Consider the following 25,561-nt stretch of genomic DNA (forward strand, 5'->3'; position numbering starts at 1 on the left):
TAGCCACAGCTAGCGGTGTTTTCATCCAGAACATTGGATTTTTTTCCGCGGGATTAATTTTAATCACTGGACATTGATCACCGGATATTCGGCCAGTCTGCACAGCGCGTTATCGACCCAGAACATATCAGTTTTTCCGCGGAATCACTGATTCACTGGAACCAGCTGGCTACAACAAAACGGACGCTGTGGTCTGGCTAATCAACCTGAGCTAGGCCCATCGCCCATCTCCCGGCTATCTACCTCTCTATCAACCGGACGGGACCACATAGTATTGACACGGAGCCCCGCCGATCCTACACGACTGGTCTGCCCGACCGAAATACGTCTGATGTGGTTACGACGTAACCCACGAAGATTCCATCCATCTGCTAGCCCTGGCCCGTTAGCACACGCTTACTCACTAAACTGAACTAGCTACTGGACTAGCTACTTGCTATTAGCCACAGGTAGCAGTGTTTCACGCAGAACATTTGATTTTTTTTCCGCGGGATTAATTTTAATCACTGGACTTTGATCACCGGATATTCGGCCAGTAGCCTCTTACTCACTAGCACTTCACCACCGGACCTTATGATAACTCAGCTATACAGCTGATATCTGCTGGACTGTTCCTTTTTACGGTACTACATCCTGTTTATGTTTAGCCTCAGCCCAAACATGGTTAGTTTATTGTTGTTTCGGTTATTTCTAATTGTACTATATCACTGTAGACCCCCAGCCTAGCTAAACCTGCCTTAGTTAGCTCTTTTGTCCCTCCACCCATACACTCAGAAACCGACTCAATTGATGCCTCTAGAGATACTATCTCTTTCAGTGTTACCCAACGCTTAGGTTTACCTCCACTTTACTCATATCCTTCCATATCCTTGTCTGTACATAATGCCCTGAATCTTTTCTATAACACCCGGAAATCTGCCCCCCCTTTATTCTATGTACCCAACGCACTAGAAGACCAGTTCTTAAAGCCTTTAGCCGTATCCTTATTCTAGTCCTCCTCTGTTCCTCTGGTGATGTAGAGGCTAACCCAGGCCCTGTAGTCCCCAGTATCACTCCTACTCCCCAGGAGCTATCATTTGTTGACTTCTGTAATCGCAAAAGTCTTGGTTTCTTGCACATAAATATCAGAAGTCTACTTCCTAAGTTTGAGTTATTCACTGCGTTAGCACACTCTGCCAACCCTGATGTTCTAGCAGTGTCTGAATCCTGGCTCAGGAAGGCCACCAAAAATTCTGAAATTTCCATCCCCAACTATAACATTTTCCGTCTAGATAGAACTGCCAAAGGGGGTGGAGTTGCAATCTACTGTAGAGATAGCCTACAGAGCTCTATCATACTATCCAGGTCTGTGCCCAAACAGTTTGAGCTTCTACTTCTAAAAATCCACCTTTCCAGAAATAAGTCTCTCACTGTTGCCGCTTGCTACAGACCCCCCTCAGCCCCCAGCTGTGCCCTGGACACCATATGTGAATTGATTGCCCCCATTTATCCTCTGAGTTTGTACTGCTTGGTGACCTAAATTGGGATATGCTTAATACCCCAGCCATCCTACAATCCAAGCTAGATGCCCTCAACCTCACGCAAATTATCAACGAACCTACCAGGTACAACCCTAAATCCTTAAACATAGGTACCCTCATAGATATCATCCTGACTAACATACCCTCTAAATACACCTCAGCTGTCTTCAACCAGGATCTCAGCGATCACTGCCTTATTGCCTGCGTCCGTAACGGGTCCGCGGTCAAACAACCACCCCTCATCACTGTCAAACGCTCCCTAAAACACTTTAGCGAGGAGGCCTTCCTAATTGACCTGGCCCAGGTATCCTGGATGGATATAGATCTCATTCCGTCAGTAGAGGATGCCTGGTTGTTCCTTAAAAGTAATTTCCTCTCAATCTTAAATAAACATGCCCCATTCAAAAAATACAGAACTAAGAACCGATATAGCCCCTGGTTCTCCTCAGACTTGACTGCCCTTGACCAGCACAAAAACATCCTGTGGCGTACAGCATTAGCATCAAATAGCCCCCGCGATATGCAACTTTTCAGGGAAGTTAGGAACCAATATACACAAGCAGTCAGGAAAGCAAAGGCTAACTTTTTCAAACAGAAATTTGCATCCTGTAGCACTAACTCCAAAAAGTTTTGGGACACTGTAAAGTCCATGGAGAATAAGAGCACTTCCTCCCAGCTGCCCACTGCACTGAGGCTAGGAAACACTATCACCACCGATAAATCTACAATAATCGAGAATTTCAACAAGCATTTTGCTACAGCTGGCCATGCTTTCCATCTGGCTACCACTAACCCGGCCACCAACTCTGCACCCTCTGCTGCAACTTGCCCATGCCCCCCCCGCTTCTCCTTCACACAAATTCAGACAGCTGATGTTTTGAAAGCGCTGCAAAATCTGGACCCCTACAAATCAGCTGGGCTAGACAATCTGGACCCTTTCTTCCTAAAACTAGCCGCCGAAATTGTCGCAACCCCTATTACTAGTCTGTTCAACCTCTCCTTCATAACGTCTGAGATCCCCAGAGATTGGAAAGCTGCCGCGGTCATCCCCCTCTTCAAAGGGGGTGACACTCTAGATCCAAACTGCTACAGACCTATATCCATCCTGCCCTGCCTTTCGAAAGTATTCGAAAGCCAAGTTAATAAACAGATCATCGACCATTTCGAATACCACCGTACCTTCTCCGCTATGCAATCTGGTTTCCGAGCTGGTCACGGGTGCACTTCAGCCACGCTCAAGGTCCTAAACGATATTATAACCGCGATTGATAATAGACAGTACTGTGCAGCCGTCTTCATCGACCTGGCCAAGGCTTTCGACTCTGTCAACCACCGCATTCTTATTGGCAGACTAAATAGCCTTGGTTTCTCAAATGACTGCCTCGCCTGGTTCACCAACTACTTCTCAGATAGAGTTCAGTGTGTCAAATCGGAGGGCCTGTTGTCTGGACCTATGGCAGTCTCTATGGGGGTGCCACAGGGTTCAATTCTTGGGCCGACACTTTTCTCCGTGTATATCAATGATGTCGCTCTTGCTGCTGGTGACTCTCAGATCCACCTCTACGCAGACGACACCATTTTGTATACATCTGGCCCTTCATTGGACACTGTGTTAACAAACCTCCAAACGAGCTTCAATGCCATACAACAATCCTTCAGTAGCCTTCGACTGCTCTTAAACACTAGTAAAACTAAATGCATGCTTTTCAATCGAACGCTGCTAGCACCCGCCCACCCGACTAGAATCACCACTCTCGACGGGTCTGACCTAGAGTATGTGGACAACTACAAATATCTAGGTGTCTGGTTAGACTGTAAACTCAACTTCCAGACTCACATAAAGAATCTCCAATCCAAAGTTAAATCTAGAATCGGCTTCCTATTTCGCAACAAAGCCTCCTTCACTCATGCTGCCAAACATGCCCTCGTAAAACTGACTATCCTACCGATCCTTGACTTCGCGATGTCATTTATAAAATAGCCTCCAACACTCTACTCAGCAAATTGGATGTAGTCTATCACAGTGCCATCCGTTTTGTCTCCAAAGCCCCATACACTACCCACCACTGTGACCTGTACGCTCTTGTTGGCTGGTCCTCACTACATGTTCGTCGTCAAACCCACTGGCTCCAGGCCATCTATAAATCACTGCTAGGCAAATCCCCGCCTTATCTTAGCTCATTGGTCACCATAGCAGCACCCACCCGTAGTCTGCGCTCCAGCAGGTATATCTCACTGGTCATTCCCAAAGCCAACACCTCCTTTGGCCGCCATTCCTTCCAGTTCTCTGCTGCCAATGACTGGAACGAATTGCAAAATCTCTGAAGCTGGAGACTCTTATCTCCCTCAATAACTTTAAGCATCAGTTGTCAGAGCACCTTACCGATCACTGCACCTGTACACAGCCCATCTGAAATTAGCCCACCCAACTACCTCATCCCTATATTGTTATTTAATTTGCTCTTTTGCAGTCCAGTATCTCTATTTGACATAATCTCTTGCACATCTAGCATTCCAGTGTTAATACTATTGTAATTATTCTGCACTATAGCCTATTTATTGCCTTACCTCCATAACTTGCTACATTTGCACACACTGTATATATATTTTCTGTTATATCTCTGACTTTATGTTTTTTTTACCCCATATGTAACTCTGTGTTGTTTTTGTTGCACTACTTTGCTTTGTCTTGGCCAGGTCGCAGTTGTAAATGAGAACCTGTTCTCAACTGGCTTACCTGGTTAAATAATGGTGAAATAAAAAAAAAAAAAATTATGTGGAAACCGGCCACTAGGGGCAACAGTGAGCGCATTTGCCTCTGATTCCAAAGGTTGCAAGTTCGAATCCAGCTATAAATAGTTGTTTTTTATATTTTATTCTTAAGCCTAGCCCATACCTTAACCTTAACCCTTACCTTAACCATTTGGAGTTAATGCCTAACCTTAAAAATTCAGTTAATGCCTAAACTTATCCTTAAACACTTCAAAAGGCTACTTTTGGAACAACTTCAAAATCTTCCGTTTGAGAAACATGGATGAACGTCTAATTCTGATGTGAGACTGTGAGAACTGGTAGAACATAACCCTGCCGTAATGCATTACTGCTTATTAACAGCATAGTAACTAACATAGACGGCCGTGAATGTGTGTGTGTGTGTGTGTGTGTGTGTTTTTGTCTGTGCATGTGTATGTGTGTGTGTGTGTGTGTGTGTGTGTGTGTGTGTGTGTGTGTCCGTGCATGTGTGTGTGATTGTGTGAGTATATGCTTGTTTGTATTTCATGCCTCCATGCATGTGAATGTAAATGTGGGACTAGCTTTTGTCACTAAACAATCTCTGTATCACTTAACCCTTATAAACTGTATCAGTTGACATGGGCGGCCCTAGGCAGCAATATGTTTTCCAGGTGCGTCAGTGTAATTTCGTTAAGTGCAGTTTTGCATTAAAGATAATTGAACACCCTTACAGCCCCTAGGCAATTAGAACAAGACAGCGTCAACTTCCGACCTTGGCAAGGTGTCAATTATTTGTTGGCCAGCGGTTAGAAACGTGTCTGTTCTCAATCTGTCACTGTCTATTCCTCTATTTCTCCTCTCTGTTTATCGCCCCTTCTCTCTCCTCAGGAGTTAGGATCGCTCTGTTTATCGCCCCTTCTCTCTCCTCAGGAGTTAGGATGGCTTTGTTTATCGCCCCTTCTCTCTCCTCAGGAGTTAGGATCGCTCTGTTTATCGCCCCTTCTCTCTCCTCAGGAGTTAGGATCGCTCTGTTTATCGCCTCCCCTTCTCTCTCCTCAGGAGTTAGGATCGCTCTGTTTATCGCCCCTTCTCTCTCCTCAGGAGTTAGGATGGCTTTGTTTATCGCCCCTTCTCTCTCCTCAGGAGTTAGGATCTCTCTGTTTCTTTCTCCTTCTATCTCTGCTAAAGCTAATATAAAATGTTTCATTTGACTGATAAAACAGTTGACTAAATGATCTGTTTGGCAAAGTGTGTGTGTGTATGTGCTTATGTTTTGTTTCAAACTGATGCTGTGGCATACTGCCTACTTGTCCACACATGCATGATCCCTGATCTTTCCAGGGCTCTAACTGAACAGGGAATATACACTTGTACCACACCAAAACACACACCAGACCAACACACACCTATACACACACCAGGCCAACACACACCTATACACACACCAGGCCAACACACACCTATACACATACCAGGCCAACACACACCTATACACACATCAGACCAACACATACCTATACACACACCAGACCAACACACACCTATACACACACCAGACCGACACATACCTATACACACACCAGACCAACACACACCTATACACACACCAGGCCAACACACACCAAAACACACACCAGGTCTACACACACCTATACACACACCAGACCAACACACACCAGACCAACACACACCAGACCAACACACACCTATACACACACCAGGCCAACACACACCTATACACACACCAGGCCAACACACACCTATACACACACCAGACCAACACACACCTATACACACACCAGACCAACACACACCTATACACACACCAGACCAACACACACCTATACACACACCAGACCAACACACACCTATACACACACCAGGCCAACACACACCTATACACACACCAGACCAACACACACCTATACACACACCAGACCAACACACACCAAAACACACACCAGGCCAACACACACCTATACACACACCAGGCCAACACACACCTATAAACACACCAGACCAACACACACCTATACACACACCAGGCCAACACACACCTATACACACACCAGACCAACACACACCTATACACACACCAGGCCAACACACACCAAAACACACACCAGGCCAACACACACCTATACACACACCAGGCCAACACACACCAAAACACACTCCAGGCCAACACACACCTATACACACACCAGGCCAACACACACCTATACACATGCCAGGCCAACACATACCTATACACACACCAGGCCAACACACACCTATACACACACCAGGCCAACACACACCTATACACACACCAGGCCAACACACACCTATACACACACCAGACCGACACATACCTATACACACACCAGACCAACACACACCAGACCAACACACACCAGACCAACACACACCTATACACACACCAGGCCAACACACACCTCCCTACAGGCAAACACACACCTCCCTACACACACCAAGGGGAAAACCCACCTCCATTTAGAAGTAGGAAAAATGACTAAGAATGATTCATAGGACCCATCTAGCTAATCCTTGATCATTTGTTCCTTTTCCTCCACTACTAAATACATTCCAGAAATGTAAATCTACACGTATGTCATCTGATTATCTGAATGCAAGTTTTTACAGTGAAACACAAGTATTTCCCCAGCACACACACACACACTCCACACACACACACACACACACACACACACAGAGAGACGGCCCCTGTCGACGCACACACAGACCAAATCCCTGTGTTTTGGGAGCATCTGTTTGTTTGTGTGTGTGTCTCTGAGTTGCCAGAGTGAATTAGTGAGATGCAGCTCTGCCTGCTCTAAATGTTTCATGATGTTTACCAGACGGTTTGTACTGAGAGGAAGATCAAGGTAACCCACTCCCTCTGAGACGCAGAGAGGGATTTATGGTGGGGTGGGACAAGGTGAAGAGGTCCATTGATGGATGGAAGAGAGAAAGGGGAGATGTAGGGAGAAAGTGAGACAGAAGGAGAGAGCAGTAGAAAGAGAGCAGTAGAAAAAGAGAGAAAGAGAGAGAGAGAGAGAGAGAGGATATCATCTATAGAGGGTAGGGTGAAGAGAGTTTGAAGTGATGACTGTATGAATACATTAGTAAATAATCCTCTGCGTCCTCATTTTCCACAACTATACAGCACCCAATTGTGTGAGTGCTGTTTACAAACATTTTGTGTCAATACACCCACCACCCATTCACAGTTTCCCCGGAACCCCACTGCTGCGGGCTCCTTCAGGCCTCCCTGTGCCTTCACGTTCGGGATACAGCAGGACATTAGACTAATACCACTGTAAGACCAACACACACAGAGAACAGGCCATGTCTCCTACTTAATAACCACATTCCATAACACAGAAGAGAGGATTAATGTTCATTAGCGTACCACCCCCCACTCTCCCCACTCACCCCCCTCTTCTTCCCTCTCCTTCCCTCTCCCCCTCTCCTTCCCTCTCCCCCTCTCCTTCCCTCTCCCACCTCTCCCCCCTCTCCTTCCCTCTCCCCCTCTCCTTCCCTCTCCCCCTCTCCTTCCCTCTCCCCCCTCTCCTTACCTCTCCCCCCTCTCCTTCCCTCTCACTCTGTATTGCTCTCTCTCTTCCACTTTTATTAAGCTCTGCAGTCTGAACTCATCCCCTCTCTCTCTCTCTCTCTCTCTCTCTCTCTCTCTCTCTCGGTCGGCATTTGAGACGATAATTGACATTTTCAGACAAGATCAGTGGCGACCTGGAAGAGAGCGGGGGGACATTTAGGTGGTGGTACGCGGGTGGGGGGGAGCTTTTGCGCGGCTCCACAATGCCCCCATTGTTCTGCCAGTAATTACACCAGAGCCAAGAGAGATCAGTAGCGGTTATTCAATTCATATCAAATGAAATTTAAAAAGCGGCAGAGCGCCGGCCGTGGCGGCTGTCCACTGTCTGTCCTTGGCTACCCACTGTTCATCTTCAGCCCCAACACTCTCCTAATTCACTTACTCATGCTCTCATATCTACTCTCTCTCAGATCTACTCTCTCTCTCATATCTACTCTCTCTCATATCTACTCTCTCTCAGATCTACTCTCTCTCATATCTACTCTCTCTCAGATCTACTCTCTCTCATATCTACTCTCTCTCAGATCTACTCTCTCTCATATCTACTCTCTCATATCTACTCTAATTTCTACTCTCATATCTACTCTCATATCTACATCTACTCTCTCATATCTACTCTCTCTCATATCTACTCTCTCTCAGATCTACTCTCTCTCATATCTACTCTCTCATATCTACTCTCATATCTACTCTCATATCTATATCTACTATTTCTCATATCTACTCTCTCTCAGATCTACTCTCTTTCATTTCTACTCTCTCTCATATCTACTCTCTCTCATACCTACTCTCTCTCATATCTACTCTCTCATATCTACATCTACTCTCTCTCATATCTACTCTCTCTCAGATCTACTCTCTTTCATATCTACTCTCTCTCAGATCTACTCTCTCTCAGATCTACTCTCTTTCATATCTACTCTCTCTCATATCTGCTCTCTCTCATATCTACTCTCTATCATATCTACTCTCTCATATCTACTCTCTCTCATATCTACTCTCTCATATCTACATCTACTCTCTCTCATATCTACTCACTCTCATATCTGCTCTCTCTCATATCTACTCTCTCTCATATCTACTCTCTCATATCTACTCTCTCTCATATCTACTCTCTCATATCTACATCTACTCTCTCTCATATCTGCTCTCTCTCATATCTACTCTCTCTCATATCTACTCTCTCTCATATCTACTCTCTCTCATATCTACTCTCTTTCTCTCTCTCTCTTTCCCTCTCTCTCTTTTTCGTTCTCTCATTCTCCTACTTTCCCATGGTTTTGGAAGTCCATGTTTCTTTCCTGTTATCTCTAATTTTTTGTTCTCTCTGTCAGTTTCTTCTTTTTATTCTCTCTCTCTTTTTCTCTCTTCTCAATTTGTTTCTCTCTCTATACCAAATCCATTCTTTGCTCCCTGAGTCTGTTTCTCCTTCTTTATCTTAGTCTCCTGTGATTTCTCTCTCTCCACCCTCTGTCTCTATTTTCTCCCTCTTTTTGTCTCTCTCATCCAAACTCTCCCACTTACTTTGCTAATTTATATTTATCTTTCTCTCTCTTTCAATCTCTCTTGTTCAGTTCCTCTCTTTATCACAAACACTCTCTCCACAGTTCTCACTTCTCACCTCAAGCTTAAAATGCTATTCTTTCACGTCGTCTATCTGCCCCCCACTAAAACCAAGCATTTAAATATGAACACAGTGTCATCTATCAAAGTTCTTGTTCTCTGAATATCTGAATATGAAAATATTTTACTGAGTACTATGAAAGATCACATTACCCAAAATGCATGTACAGTAGCCTTGCTCATTTCACTCATCTTGTTACCCGATGATTGCACTGCCGCAGTCATGTGTCTACAATTCTAAATATCACCACTTGGGGGAAACACAACCCCACAGATTTCTTTATGGATCTGCAGCTGTGGTTGCAATGTCGTCTGTTTCAGCTACTGTGCTGTCCACACTGGAAATGCAAGTGCTTCCCTCCCTCCCTTCCTCCATCTCGTCTTCCTAAATCAGCGGCAATAAAAACAGATGCTGGATTGAAATGTCACGAGCATATCTCAAACTGCCAGAAAATGCACCTGTTCACCTAAGGTGCTTCGAGGGGGGTGGTGAACTCCCATCGATTACAACCACTTGCAGGTTAGAGATCTACATAGAGATACACTGGCACTGGGGAAAACCCTATGGGTGAGCTAGAACAGAGAGAAAGAGAGGGAGGGAGGATGGAGGGAAGGATGTACGAAGAGAAGGAGGGAACTGTATTGGAAAGTGATTGTAGATGGAGTAAGGAGGAGAATGAAAGGAGATAGGGAGTGAGGGATAGAGGGACAGAGAGGGACAGTGAGGGATATGGGGACAGAGAGGGGACAGAGAGGGATAGAGGGACAGAGAAGGACAGAGATGGACAGAGAGGGGCAGAGAGGGACAGAGATGGACAGAGAGGGACAGAGATGGACAGAGAGGGACAGAGATGGACAGAGAGGGAAAGAGAGGGACAGAGAGGGACAGAGAGGGGTAGAGAGGGACAGAGAGGGACAGAGAGGGACAGAGAGGGGTAGAGAGGGACAGAGATGCACAGAGGTGGACAGAGAGGGACAGAGAGGGACATAGATGGAAAGAGAGGGACAGAGATGGACAGAGGTGGACAGAGATGGACAGAGGTGGACAGAGAGGGACAGAGAGGGACAGAGAGGAACAGAGATGGACAGAGATGGACAGAGAGGGACAGAGATGGACAGAGAGGAACAGAGATGGCCAGAGAGAGACAGAGAGGGACAGAGATGGACAGAGAGGGACATACAGGTAGGAAAGGCAGTGTTAGAAAGGGAGAGAAGAGAAAATCAGGGACTTTTTGATTGGGGAAGGGGGAGAAGGAGAGAGAGAGAGAGAGAGAGAGAGAGAGAGAGAGAGAGAGAGAGAGAGAGAGAGAGAGAGAGAGAGAGAGAGAACTGGACAGACAAAGGATGGAAAGAGAAGAGTGAATAACAGAGTCAAGCAGGGATAGAGATGGAGTGGTAACATATTCAGGCTGTGATCTGCTAGGCTCTAGGCTGAGCAGTGATTTGTGTGGAATCTCTCGGAGGGGGTGATTTGGTTGATAATGGCCAGCTAAAGCAGCTGTCTGCTGCCTATGCCTGTCATAAATCTTTCATTGTTTCTCTCTCTCTCTCTCTCTCTCTCTCTCTCTCTCTCTCTCTCTCTCTCTCTCTCTCTCTCTCTCTCTCTCTCTCTCTCTCTCTCTCTCTCTCTCTCTCTCTCTCTCTCTCTCTCTCTCTCTCTATCTCTGTCTAGCTCTCCTTTTCCCTCCCTCTTGCTCCTCTCCTCTGGCCCTCAGCTCCACAATACAGCCGCCACAGCAATCAATGATGCATTTTTAAACAGGCACAGATGAAGTCCCACTGTGATAGCAATATAATCAATTCAACATCAACTTGGCCACTCATAGGAGACAGCAACAGATGAAGTGGAACCATTTTTACTCCACTGTACCACTGGGGGTAGCACTAACACACTGGGGGGTAACACTAATACACTGTGGGTAACACACTGGGGGATGACACCAAAGGCTGGTTTATACTTTGTCTATTGACATGTCTATAGACAATGAAAATGTGACAAGTGTCGCTGGTCAAAAATACATTTAATTTATACTCTAGTGGAATGTCTGTAGATCGTAGCTGCAACTGTTGTTTTCCTTGTCGTACACAGATGAAAAAAGTTCAACTTTACCCTGTTACTGGTTGCCTGACTGAGACAGCAGTTCAAAAAATCTCTGGTAGAATGCCCTGCTTTTATTTCGTCACACTCACAACCATAAGCTATTTCCTGTTATTAGCTCGCCATTAAATTGTAAATAATGATCTTATTGTGAGTTTATTTTCCTGTAATAATATGGATGGGCATACTGGTGTTAAAATACAGCAGTTATGCTATTTTGGACCACCAGGCTGCTGATGTCATACAGCCTGTCATTTTTGTGTTTATACTTTTCATAATGACAACGACAAGTTTGATGTCGGACAAATATAAAATGTTCTTGATGTCACTGCGCAAACTGTCCACAGACATGTCGATACACCGCTGGGGGGTAAAACTAACACAAGGAGGGAACACTAACACACTGGGGGGTAACACTAACACACTGGGGGGTAACACTAACACATTGGAGGGGTATCAGTAAAACAATGAGAGTAACACTAACACACTGGGGGTAATACTAACACAATTGGGGGTAACGCTAACACACTGGGGGTAACACACTGGGGGGTAAAACTAACACACTGGGTGTAACACTAACACACCGGGGGTAGAAGTAACATACTGGGGGATAACACTAACACACTGGGGGTAACACTAACACACTGGGGGTAAAACGAACACACTTGGGGGTAAAACTAACACACTGGGGGATAAGACTAACACACCTGAGGATAACACTGACACACTGGGGGGTAACACTAACACACTGCGGGTAAAATTAACACACTGGGGGTTACACTAACATACTGGGGTAACACTAACATTAACATACTGGGGGTAACATTAACACACTTGGGGGTTACACTAACACACGGGGGTAACACTAACTTACTGGGGGGTAACACTAATACACTGGGGGGTAACACTAACACACTGGGGGTAACAATAACACACTGGGGGGTTACACTAACACACTGGGGGTAACACTAACACTCTGGGGTAACACTAACACACTGGGGTTAACACAAATGCTAACTCACTGGGGGTAACATTAACTCTAACACTAACACACTGGGGGTTACACTAATACACTGGAGGTAACACTAACATTAACATACTGGGGGTAACACTAACATTAACATACTGGGGGTAACATTAACACACTTGGGGGTTACACTAACACACGGGGATAACACTAACTTACTGGGGGGTAACACTAATACACTGGGGGGTAACACTAACACACTGGGGGTAACACTAACACACTGGGGGGTAACACTAACACACTGGGGGGTTACACTAACACACGGGGATAACACTAACTTACTGGGGGGTAAGACTAATACACTGGGGGGTAACACTAACACACTGGGGGTAACAATAACACACTGGGGGGTTACACTAACACACTGGGGTAACACTAACACACTGGGGTAAAACTAACACACTGGGGTTAACACTAATGCTAACACACTGGAGGTAACACTAACTCTAACACTAACACACTGGCACTAACACACTGGGGTAACACTAACACACTGGGGGGTTACACTAACACACTGGGGGTTACACTAACACACTGGGGGTAACACTAACTCTAACACTAACACACTGGGGGTTACACTAACACACTGGGGGTAATACTAACTCTAACACTAACACACTGGGGGTTACACTAACACACTGGGGTAACACTAACACACCGGGGGTAACACTAATACTGACACACTGGGGGTAAAACTAACTCTAACACTAACACACTGGGGGTAACACTAACACACTGGGGGTTACATTAACACACTGGGGTAACACTAACACACCGGGGGTAACACTAATACTAACACACTGGGGGTAACACTAACTCTAACATTAAAACACTGGGGGTTACACTAATACACTGGGGGTTACACTAATACACTGGGGGTAACACAAATACACTGGGGGGTAACACTAACACAAACACAGTGGGGGTTACACTAACACACTGGGGATAACACTAACTCTAACACTAACACACTGGCACTAACACACTGGGGTAACACTAACACACTGGGGGGTTACACTAACACACTGGGGGTTACACTAACACACTGGGGGTAACACTAACTCTAACACTAACACACTGGGGGTTACACTAACACACTGGGGTAACACTAACACACCGGGGGTAACACTAATACTGACACACTGGGGGTAAAACTAACTCTAACACTAACACACTGGGGGTAACACTAACACACTGGGGGGTTACACTAACACACTGGGGGTAACACTAATACCAACACACTGGGGGTTACACTAATACACTGGGGGTAACACTAACACTAACACACTGGGGGTTACATTAACACACTGGGGTAACACTAACACACCGGGGGTAACACTAATACTAACACACTGGGGGTAACACTAACTCTAACATTAAAACACTGGGGGTTACACTAATACACTGGGGGTTACACTAATACACTGGGGGTAACACAAATACACTGGGGGGTAACACTAACACAAACACAGTGGGGGTTACACTAACACACTGGGGATAACACTAACTCTAACACTAACACACTGGTGGAAACACTAACACACTGGGGGTAACACTAACACTAACACACTGGGGGTAACACTAACACACTGGGGGTAACACTAATACTAACACACTGGGGGTAACACTAATACTAACACACTGGGGGTTACACTAACTCTAACACTAACACACTGGGGGTAACACTAACACACTGGGGTAACACTAATACTAACACACTGGGGGTAACACTAACACACTGGGGGTGACACTAATGCCAACACACTGGGGGTAACAGTAACTCTAACACTAACACACTGGGGGTTACACTAACACACTGGGGTAACACTAACACACTGGGGGTTACACTAACACACTGGGGGGTAACATTATCACACTGGGGGTAACACTAACACACTGGGTTTAATACTAATACTAACACACTGGGGGTTACACTAACTCTAACACTAACACACTGGGGGTAACACTAACACACTGGGGGTAATACTAACACACTGGGGGTAACACTAACTCTAACACCAACACACTGGGGTGACACTAACACACTGGGGATAACACTAATACTAACACACTGGGAGTAACACTAACTCTAACACTAACACACTGGGGGTAACACGAACACACTGGGGGTAACACTAACACACTGGGGTTAACACTAATACCAACATACTCGGGGTAACACTAACTCTAACACTAACACACTGGGGGTAACAATAACACACTGGGGGGTTACACTAACACACTGGGGTAACACTAACACACTGGGGGTTACACTAGCACATTGGGGGTAACACTAATACTAACACACTGGGGGTAATATTAACTCTAACACTAACATATTGGGGGTAAAAATAACACACTGGGGGGTTACACTAACACACTGGGGGTAACACTAACAAACTGGGGGTAACACTAATACTAACACACTGGGGGTAACACTAATACTAACACACTGGGGGATACACTAACTCTAACACTAACACACTGGGGGTAACACTAACAAACTGTGGGTAACACTAACAAACTGGGGGTAACACTAACTCTAACACTAACACACTGGGGGTTACACTAACACACTGGGGGTAACACTAACACACTGGGGGTTACACTAATACTAACACACTGGGGGTAACACTAACACAATGGGGGTGACACTAATACCAACACAATGGGGGTAACAGTAACTCTAACACTAACACACTGGGGGTTACACTAACACACTGGGGGTAACACTAACACACTGGGGGTTACACTAACACACTGTGGGGTAACACTAACACACTGGGGGTAACACTAACACACTGGGATTAACACTAAAACCAACACACTGGGGGTAACACTAACTCTAACTAACACACTGGGGGTAAGAGTAACACACTTGGGTGTTATACTAACACACTGGGGTGACACTAACACACTGGGGGTAACACTAATACTAACACACTGGGGGTAACACTAACTCTAACACTAACACACTGGGGGTTACACTAACACACTGGGGTTAACACTAATACCAACACACTGGGGGTAACACTAACTCTAATACTAACACACTGGGGGTAACAATAACACACTGGTGGGATACACTAACACACTGGGGTAACACTAACACACTGGAGGTAACACTAACACAATGGGGTAACACTAATACTAACACACTAGGGGTAATACTAACTCTAACACTAACATACTGGGGGTAACAATAACACACTGGGGGGTTACACTAACACACTGGGGTAACACTAACACACTGGGGTTAACACTAATACCAACACACTGGGGGTAACAATAACACACTGGGGTTAACACGTATACCAACACACTGGGGGTAACAATAACACACTGGGGGGTTACACTAACACACTGGGGTAACACTAACACACTGGGGGTAACACTAACACAATGGGGGTAACACTAATACTAACACACTGGGGGTAACACTAATACTAACACACTGGGGGTAACACTAACTCTAATACTAACACACTGGGGTAACACTAATACTAACACACTGGGGGTAACACTAACACACTGGGGGTTACAGTAATACTAACACACTGGGGGTTACACTAACACACTGGGGGTTACACTAACACACTGGGGGTAACACTAATACTAACACACTGGGGGTAATACTAACTCTAACACTAACACACTGGGGGTTACACTAACACACTGGGGGGTTACACTAACACACTGGGGTAACACTAACACACTGTGGGGTAACACTAACACACTGGGGGTAACAATAACACTAACACACTGGAGTTTACACTAACACAATGGGGTTAACACTAACACACTGGGGGTTACACTAACACACTGGGGGTAACACTAACACACTGGGGGTAACACTAACATACTGGGGTTAACACTAATACCAACACACTGGGGGTAACACTAACTCTAACACTAACACACTTGGGGTAACAATAACACACTGGGGGGTTACACTAACACACTGGGGTAACACTAACACACTGGGGGTAACACTAACACACTGGGGCTAACACTAACACTAACACACTGGGGGGTTACACTAACACACTGGGGGTAACACTAACACACTGGGGGTTACACTAATACTAACACACTGGGGGTTACACTAACACACTGGGGGTAACACAAATCTAACACACTGGGGGTAATACTAACTCTAACACTAACACACTGGAGGGTTACTCTAACACACTGGGGTAACACTAACACACTGGGGGTAACACTAACACTAACACACTGGGGGTTACACTAACACACTGGGGGTAACACTAACACTAACACACTGGGGGTTACACTAACCCACTGGGGGTAACACTAACACACTGGGGGTAACACTAACACACTGGGGTTAACACTAATACCAACACACTGTGGGTAACACTAACTCTAACACTAACACACTGTGGGTAACAATAACACACTGGGGGGTTACACTAACACACTGGGGTAACACTAACACACTGGGGGTAACACTAATACTAACACACTGGGGGTAACACTAACTCTAACACTAACACACTGGGGGTAACAATAACCCACTGGGGGGTTACACTAACACACTGGGGTAACACTAACACACTGGGGGTAACACTAACACTAACACACTGGGGGTAACACTAACACACTGGGGGTAACACTAACACACTGGGGGTAACACTAATACTAACACACTGGGGGTAACACTAACTCTAACACTAACACACTGGGGGGTTACACTAACACACTGGGGGTAACACTAACACACTGGGGGATACATTAATACTAACACACTGGGGGTTACACTAACACACTGGGGGTATAACTAATACTAACACACTGGGGGTAATACTAACTCTAACACGAACACACTGGGGGTTACACTAACACACTGGGGTAACACTAACACACTGGGGGTAACACTAATACCAACACACTGGGGGTTACACTAATACACTGGGGGTAACACTAACACACTGGGGGTAACACTAACACTAACACACTGGGGGTTACATTAACACACTGGGGTAACACTAACACACCGGGGGTAACACTATTACTAACACACTGGGGGTAACACTAACTCTAACATTAAAACACTGGGGGTTACACTAATACACTGGGGGTTACACTAATACACTGGGGGTAACACAAATACACTGGGGGGTAACACTAACACAAACACAGTGGGGGTTACACTAACACACTGGGGATAACACTAACTCTAACACTAACACACTGGTGGAAACACTAATACACTGGGGGTAACACTAACACTAACACACTGGGGGTAACACTAACACACTGGGTGTAACACTAATACTAACACACTGGGGGTAACACTAATACTAACACACTGGGGGTTACACTAACTCTAACACTAACACACTGGGGGTAACACTAACACACTGGGGGTAACACTAATACTAACACACTGGGGGTAACACTAACACACTGGGGGTGACACTAATGCCAACACACTGGGGGTAACAGTAAATCTAACACTAACACACTGGGGGTTACACTAACACACTGGGGGTAACACTAACACACTGGGGGTTATACTAACACACTGGGGGGTAACATTATCACACTGGGGGTAACACTAACACACTGGGTTTAATACTAATACTAACACACTGGGGGTTACACTAACTCTAACACTAACACACTGGGGGTAATACTAACACACTGGGGGTAACACTAACTCTAACACCAACACACTGGGGTGACACTAACACACTGGGGATAACACTAATACTAACACACTGGGAGTAACACTAACGCTAACACTAACACACTGGGGGTAACACGAACACACTGGGGGTAACACTAACACACTGGGGTTAACACTAATACCAACACACTGTGGGTAACACTAACTCTAACACTAACACACTGTGGGTAACAATAACACACTGGGGGGTTACACTAACACACTGGGGGTAACACTAATACTAACACACTGGGGGTAACACTAACTCTAACACTAACACACTGGGGTAACAATAACCCACTGGGGGGTTACACTAACACACTGGGGTAACACTAACACACTGGGGGTAACACTAACACTAACACACTGGGGGTAACACTAACACACTGGGGGTAACACTAACACACTGGGGGTAACACTAATACTAACACACTGGGGGGTAACACTAACTCTAACACTAACACACTGGGGGTTACACTAACACACTGGGGGTAACACTAACACACTGGGGGATACATTAATACTAACACACTGGGGGTTACACTAACACACTGGGGGTATAACTAATACTAACACACTGGGGGTAATACTAACTCTAACACGAACACACTGGGGGTTACACTAACACACTGGGGTAACACTAACACACTGGGGGTAACACTAATACCAACACACTGGGGGTTACACTAATACACTGGGGGTAACACTAACACTAACACACTGGGGGTAACACTAACACTAACACACTGGGGGTTACATTAACACACTGGGGTAACACTAACACACCGGGGGTAACACTATTACTAACACACTGGGGGTAACACTAACTCTAACATTAAAACACTGGGGGTTACACTAATACACTGGGGGTTACACTAATACACTGGGGGTAACACAAATACACTGGGGGGTAACACTAACACAAACACAGTGGGGGTTACACTAACACACTGGGGATAACACTAACTCTAACACTAACACACTGGTGGAAACACTAATACACTGGGGGTAACACTAACACTAACACACTGGGGGTAACACTAACACACTGGGTGTAACACTAATACTAACACACTGGGGGTAACACTAATACTAACACACTGGGGGTTACACTAACTCTAACACTAACACACTGGGGGTAACACTAACACACTGGGGGTAACACTAATACTAACACACTGGGGGTAACACTAACACACTGGGGGTGACACTAATGCCAACACACTGGGGGTAACAGTAAATCTAACACTAACACACTGGGGGTTACACTAACACACTGGGGGTAACACTAACACACTGGGGGTTATACTAACACACTGGGGGGTAACATTATCACACTGGGGGGTAACACTAACACACTGGGTTTAATACTAATACTAACACATTGGGGGTTACACTAACTCTAACACTAACACACTGGGGGTAATACTAACACACTGGGGGTAACACTAACTCTAACACCAACACACTGGGGTGACACTAACACACTGGGGATAACACTAATACTAACACACTGGGGGTTACACTAACTCTAACACTAACACACTGGGGGTAACACTAACACACTGGGGGTAACACTAATACTAACACACTGGGGGTAACACTAACACACTGGGGGTGACACTAATGCCAACACACTGGGGGTAACAGTAAATCTAACACTAACACACTGGGGGTTACACTAACACACTGGGGTAACACTAACACACTGGGGGTATACTAACACACTGGGGGTAACATTATCACACTGGGGGTAACACTAACACACTGGGTTTAATACTAATACTAACACACTGGGGGTTACACTAACTCTAACACTAACACACTGGGGGTAATACTAACACACTGGGGGTAACACTAACTCTAACACTAACACACTGGGGGTAACACGAACACACTGGGGGTAACACTAACACACTGGGGTTAACACTAATACCAACACACTCGGGGTAACACTAACTCTAACACTAACACACTGGGGGTAACAATAACACACTGGGGGGTTACACTAACACACTGGGGTAACACTAACACACTGGGGGTTACACTAACACACTGGGGGTAACACTAATACTAACACACTGGGGGTAATATTAACTCTAACACTAACATATTGGGGGTAACAATAACAAACTGGGGGGTTACACTAACACACTGGGGGTAACACTAACAAACTGGGGGTAACACTAATACTAACACACTGGGGGTAACACTAATACTAACACACTGGGGGATACACTAACTCTAACACTAACACACTGGGGGTAACACTAACAAACTGTGGGTAACACTAACACACTGGGGGTAACACTAACTCTAACACTAACACACTGGGGGTTACACTAACACACTGGTGGTAACACTAACACACTGGGGGTGACACTAATACCAACACACTGGGGGTAACAGTAACTCTAACACTAACACACTGGGGTTACACTAACACACTGGGGGTAACACTAACACACTGGGGGTTACACTAACACACTGTGGGGTAACACTAACACACTGGGGGTAACACTAACACACTGGGATTAACACAAAAACCAACACACTGGGGGTAACACTAACTCTAACTAACACACTGGGGGTAAGAGTAACACACTTGGGTGTTATACTAACACACTGGGGTGACACTAACACACTGGGGGTAACACTAATACTAACACACTGGGGGTAACACTAACTCTAACACTAACACACTGGGGGTTACACTAACACACTGGGGTTAACACTAATACCAACACACTGGGGGTAACACTAACTCTAACACTAACACACTGGGGGTAACAATAACACACTGGTGGGATACACTAACACACTGGGGTAACACTAACACACTGGAGGTAACACTAACACAATGGGGTAACACTAATACTAACACACTAGGGGTAATACTAACTCTAACACTAACATACTGGGGGTAACAATAACACACTGGGGGGTTACACTAACACACTGGGGTAACACTAACACACTGGGGTTAACACTAATACCAACACACTGGGGGTAACTATAACACACTGGGGTTAACACGTATACCAACACACTGGGGGTAACAATAACACACTGGGGGGTTACACTAACACACTGGGGTAACACTAACACACTGGGGGTAACACTAACACAATGGGGGTAACACTAATACTAACACACTGGGGGTAACACTAATACTAACACACTGGGGGTAACACTAACTCTAACACAAACACACTAGGGGGTTACACTAATACTAACACACTGGGGGTAACACTAATACTAACACACTGGGGGTAACACTAACACACTGGGGGTTACAGTAATACTAACACACTGGGGGTTACACTAACACACTGGGGGTTACACTAACACACTGGGGGTAACACTAATACTAACACACTGGGGGTAATACTAACTCTAACACTAACACACTGGGGGTTACACTAACACACTGGGGGGTTACACTAACACACTGGGGTAACACTAACACACTGTTGGGGTAACACTAACACACTGGGGGTAACACTAACACTAACACACTGGGGATAACAATAACACACTGGGGGGTTACACTAACACACTGGGGTAACACTAACACACTGGGGGTAACACTAACACACTGGGGGTAACACTAACACACTGGGGGTAACACTAATACTAACACACTGGGGGTAACACTAATACTAACACACTGGGGGTAACACTAACTCTAACACTAACACACTGGGGGGTTACACTAACACACTGGGGGTAACACTAATACTAACACACTGGGGGTTACACTAACTCTAACACTAACACACTGGGGGTAACACTAAAACACTGGGGGTAACACTAATACTAACACACTGGGGGTAACACTAACACACTGGGGGTGACACTAATGCCAACACACTGGGGGTAACAGTAACTCTAACACTAACACACTGGGGGTTACACTAACACACTGGGGGTAACACTAACACACTGGGGGTTACACTAAGAGACTGGGGGGTAACATTATCACACTGGGGGTAACACTAACACACTGGGTTTAATACTAATACTAACACACTGGGGGTTACACTAACTCTAACACTAACACACTGGGGGTAACACTAACACACTGGGGGTAATACTAACACACTGGGGGTAACACTAACTCTAACACCAACACACTGGGGTGACACTAACACACTGGGGATAACACTAATACTAACACACTGGGAGTAACACTAACTCTAACACTAACACACTGGGGGTAACACAAACACACTGGGGGTAACACTAACACACTGGGGTTAACACTAATACCAACACACTCGGGGTAACACTAACTCTAACACTAACACACTGGGGGTAACAATAACACACTGGGGGGTTACACTAACACACTGGGGTAACACTAACACACTGGGGGTTACACTAACACACTGGGGGTAACACTAATACTAAACACTGGGGGTAATATTAACTCTAACAGTAACATATTGGGGGTAACAATAACACACTGGGGGGTTACACTAACACACTGGGGGTAACACTAACACACTGGGGGTAACACTAATACTAACACACTGGGGGTAACACTAATACTAACACACTGGGGGATACACTAACTCTAACACTAACACACTGGGGGTAACACTAACAAACTGGGGGTAACACTAACACACTGGGGGTAACACTAACTCTAACACTAACACACTGGGGGTTACACTAACACACTGGGGGTAACACTAACACACTGGGGGTTACACTAATACTAACACACTGGGGGTAACACTAACACACTGGGGGTGACACTAATACCAACACACTGGGGGTAACAGTAACTCTAACACTAACACACTGGGGGTTACACTAACACACTGGGGGTAACACTAACACACTGGGGGTTACACTAACACACTGTGGGGTAACACTAACACACTGGGGGTAACACTAACACACTGGGATTAACACTAATACCAACACACTGGGGGTAACACTAACTCTAACTAACACACTGGGGGTAAGAGTAACACACTTGGGTGTTACACTAACACACTGGGGTGACACTAACACACTGGGGGTAACACTAAAACTAACACACTGGGGGTAACACTAACTCTAACACTAACACACTGGGGGCCAGGGTAACAAATTGGGGTAACACTAACTCTAAAAACCACTGAGGGTAACAATAACACACTGGTGGGATACACTAACACACTGGGGTAACACTAACACACTGGAGGTAACACTAACACAATGGGGGTAACACTAATACTAACACACTAGGGGTAATACTAACTCTAACACTAACATACTTGGGGTAACAATAACACACTGGGGGTAACACGTATACCAACACACTGGGGTTAACAATAACACACTGTGGGGTTACACTAACACACTGGGGTAACACTAACACACTGGGGGTAACACTAACACAATGGGGGTAACACTAATACTAACACATTGGGGGTAACACTAATACTAACACACTGGGGGTAACACTAACACACTGGGGTTACAGTAATACTAACACACTGGGGGTTACACTAACACACTGGGGGTTACACTAACACACTGGGGGTAACACTAATACTAACACACTGGGGGTAATACTAACTCTAACACTAACACACTGGGGGTTACACTAACACACTGGGGGGTTACACTAACACACTGGGGTAACACTAACACACTGTGGGGTAACACTAACACACTGGGGGTAACACTAACACTAACACACTGGGGGTTACACTAACACACTGGGGTTAACACTAACACTAACACACTGGGGGTTACACTAACACACTGGGGGTAACACTAACACACTGGGGGTAATACTAACACACTGGGGTTAACACTAATACCAACACACTGAGGGTAACACTAACTCTAACACTAACACACTTGGGGTAACAATAACACACTGGGGGGTTACACTAACACACTGGGGTAACACTAACACACTGGGGGTAACACTAACACACTGGGGGTAACACTAACACTAACACACTGGGGGGTTACACTAACACACTGGGGGTAACACTAACACACTGGGGGTAACACTAACACACTGGGGGTTACACTAACACACTGGGGGTTACACTAACACACTGGGGGTAACACTAATACTAACACATTGGGGGTAATACTAATTCTAACACACTGGGGGTAACACTAATTCTAACACTAACACACTGGGGGTTACACTAACACACTGGGGGTTACACTAATACTAACACACTGGGGGTAACACTAACTCTAACACTAACACACTGGGGGGTTACACTAACACACTGGGGGTAACACTAACACACTGGGGGTTACACTAACACACTGGGGGTAACACTAATACTAACACACTGGGGGTAACACTAACTCTAACACTAACACACTGGGGGTTACACTAACACACTGGGGGTAACACTAACACACTGGGGGTTACACTAACACACTGGGGGTTACACTAACACACTGGGGGGTTACACTAACACACTGGGGTAACACTAACACACTGGGGGGTAACACTAACACACTGGGGGTAACACTAACACTAACACACTGGGGGTTACACTAACACACTGGGGGTAACACTAACACTAACACATTGGGGGTACATTAACACACTGGGGGTAACACTAACACACTGGGGGTAACACTAACACACTGGGGTTAACACTAATACCAACACACTGGGGGTAACACTAACTCTAACACTAACACACTGGGGGTAACAATAACACACTGGGGGGTTACACTAACACACTGGGGGTAACACTAACACTAACAAACTGGGGGTTACACTAACACACTGGGGGTAACACTAACACACTGGGGGTAACACTAACACACTGGGGTTAACACTTATACCAACTCACTGGGGGTAACACTAACTCTAACACTAACACACTGGGGATAACAATAACACACTGGGGGGTTACACTAACACACTGGGGTAACACTAACACACTGGGGGTAACACTAACACACTGGGGGTAACACTAACACACTGGGGGTAACACTAATACTAACACACTGGGGGTAACACTAATACTAACACACTGGGGGTAACACTAACTCTAACACTAACACACTGGGGGGTTACACTAACACACTGGGGGTAACACTAACACACTGGGGGTTACACTAATACTAACACACTGGGGGTTACACTAACACACTGGGGGTTACACTGACACACTGGGGGTAACACTAATACTAACACACTGGGGGTAATACTAACTCTAACACTAACACACTGGGGGTTACACTAACACACTGGGGGGTTACACTA

Source organism: Coregonus clupeaformis, chromosome 17 (genome assembly GCF_020615455.1).
Source record: "Coregonus clupeaformis isolate EN_2021a chromosome 17, ASM2061545v1, whole genome shotgun sequence".
In the NCBI taxonomy this organism is placed as follows: Eukaryota; Metazoa; Chordata; class Actinopteri; order Salmoniformes; family Salmonidae; genus Coregonus; species Coregonus clupeaformis.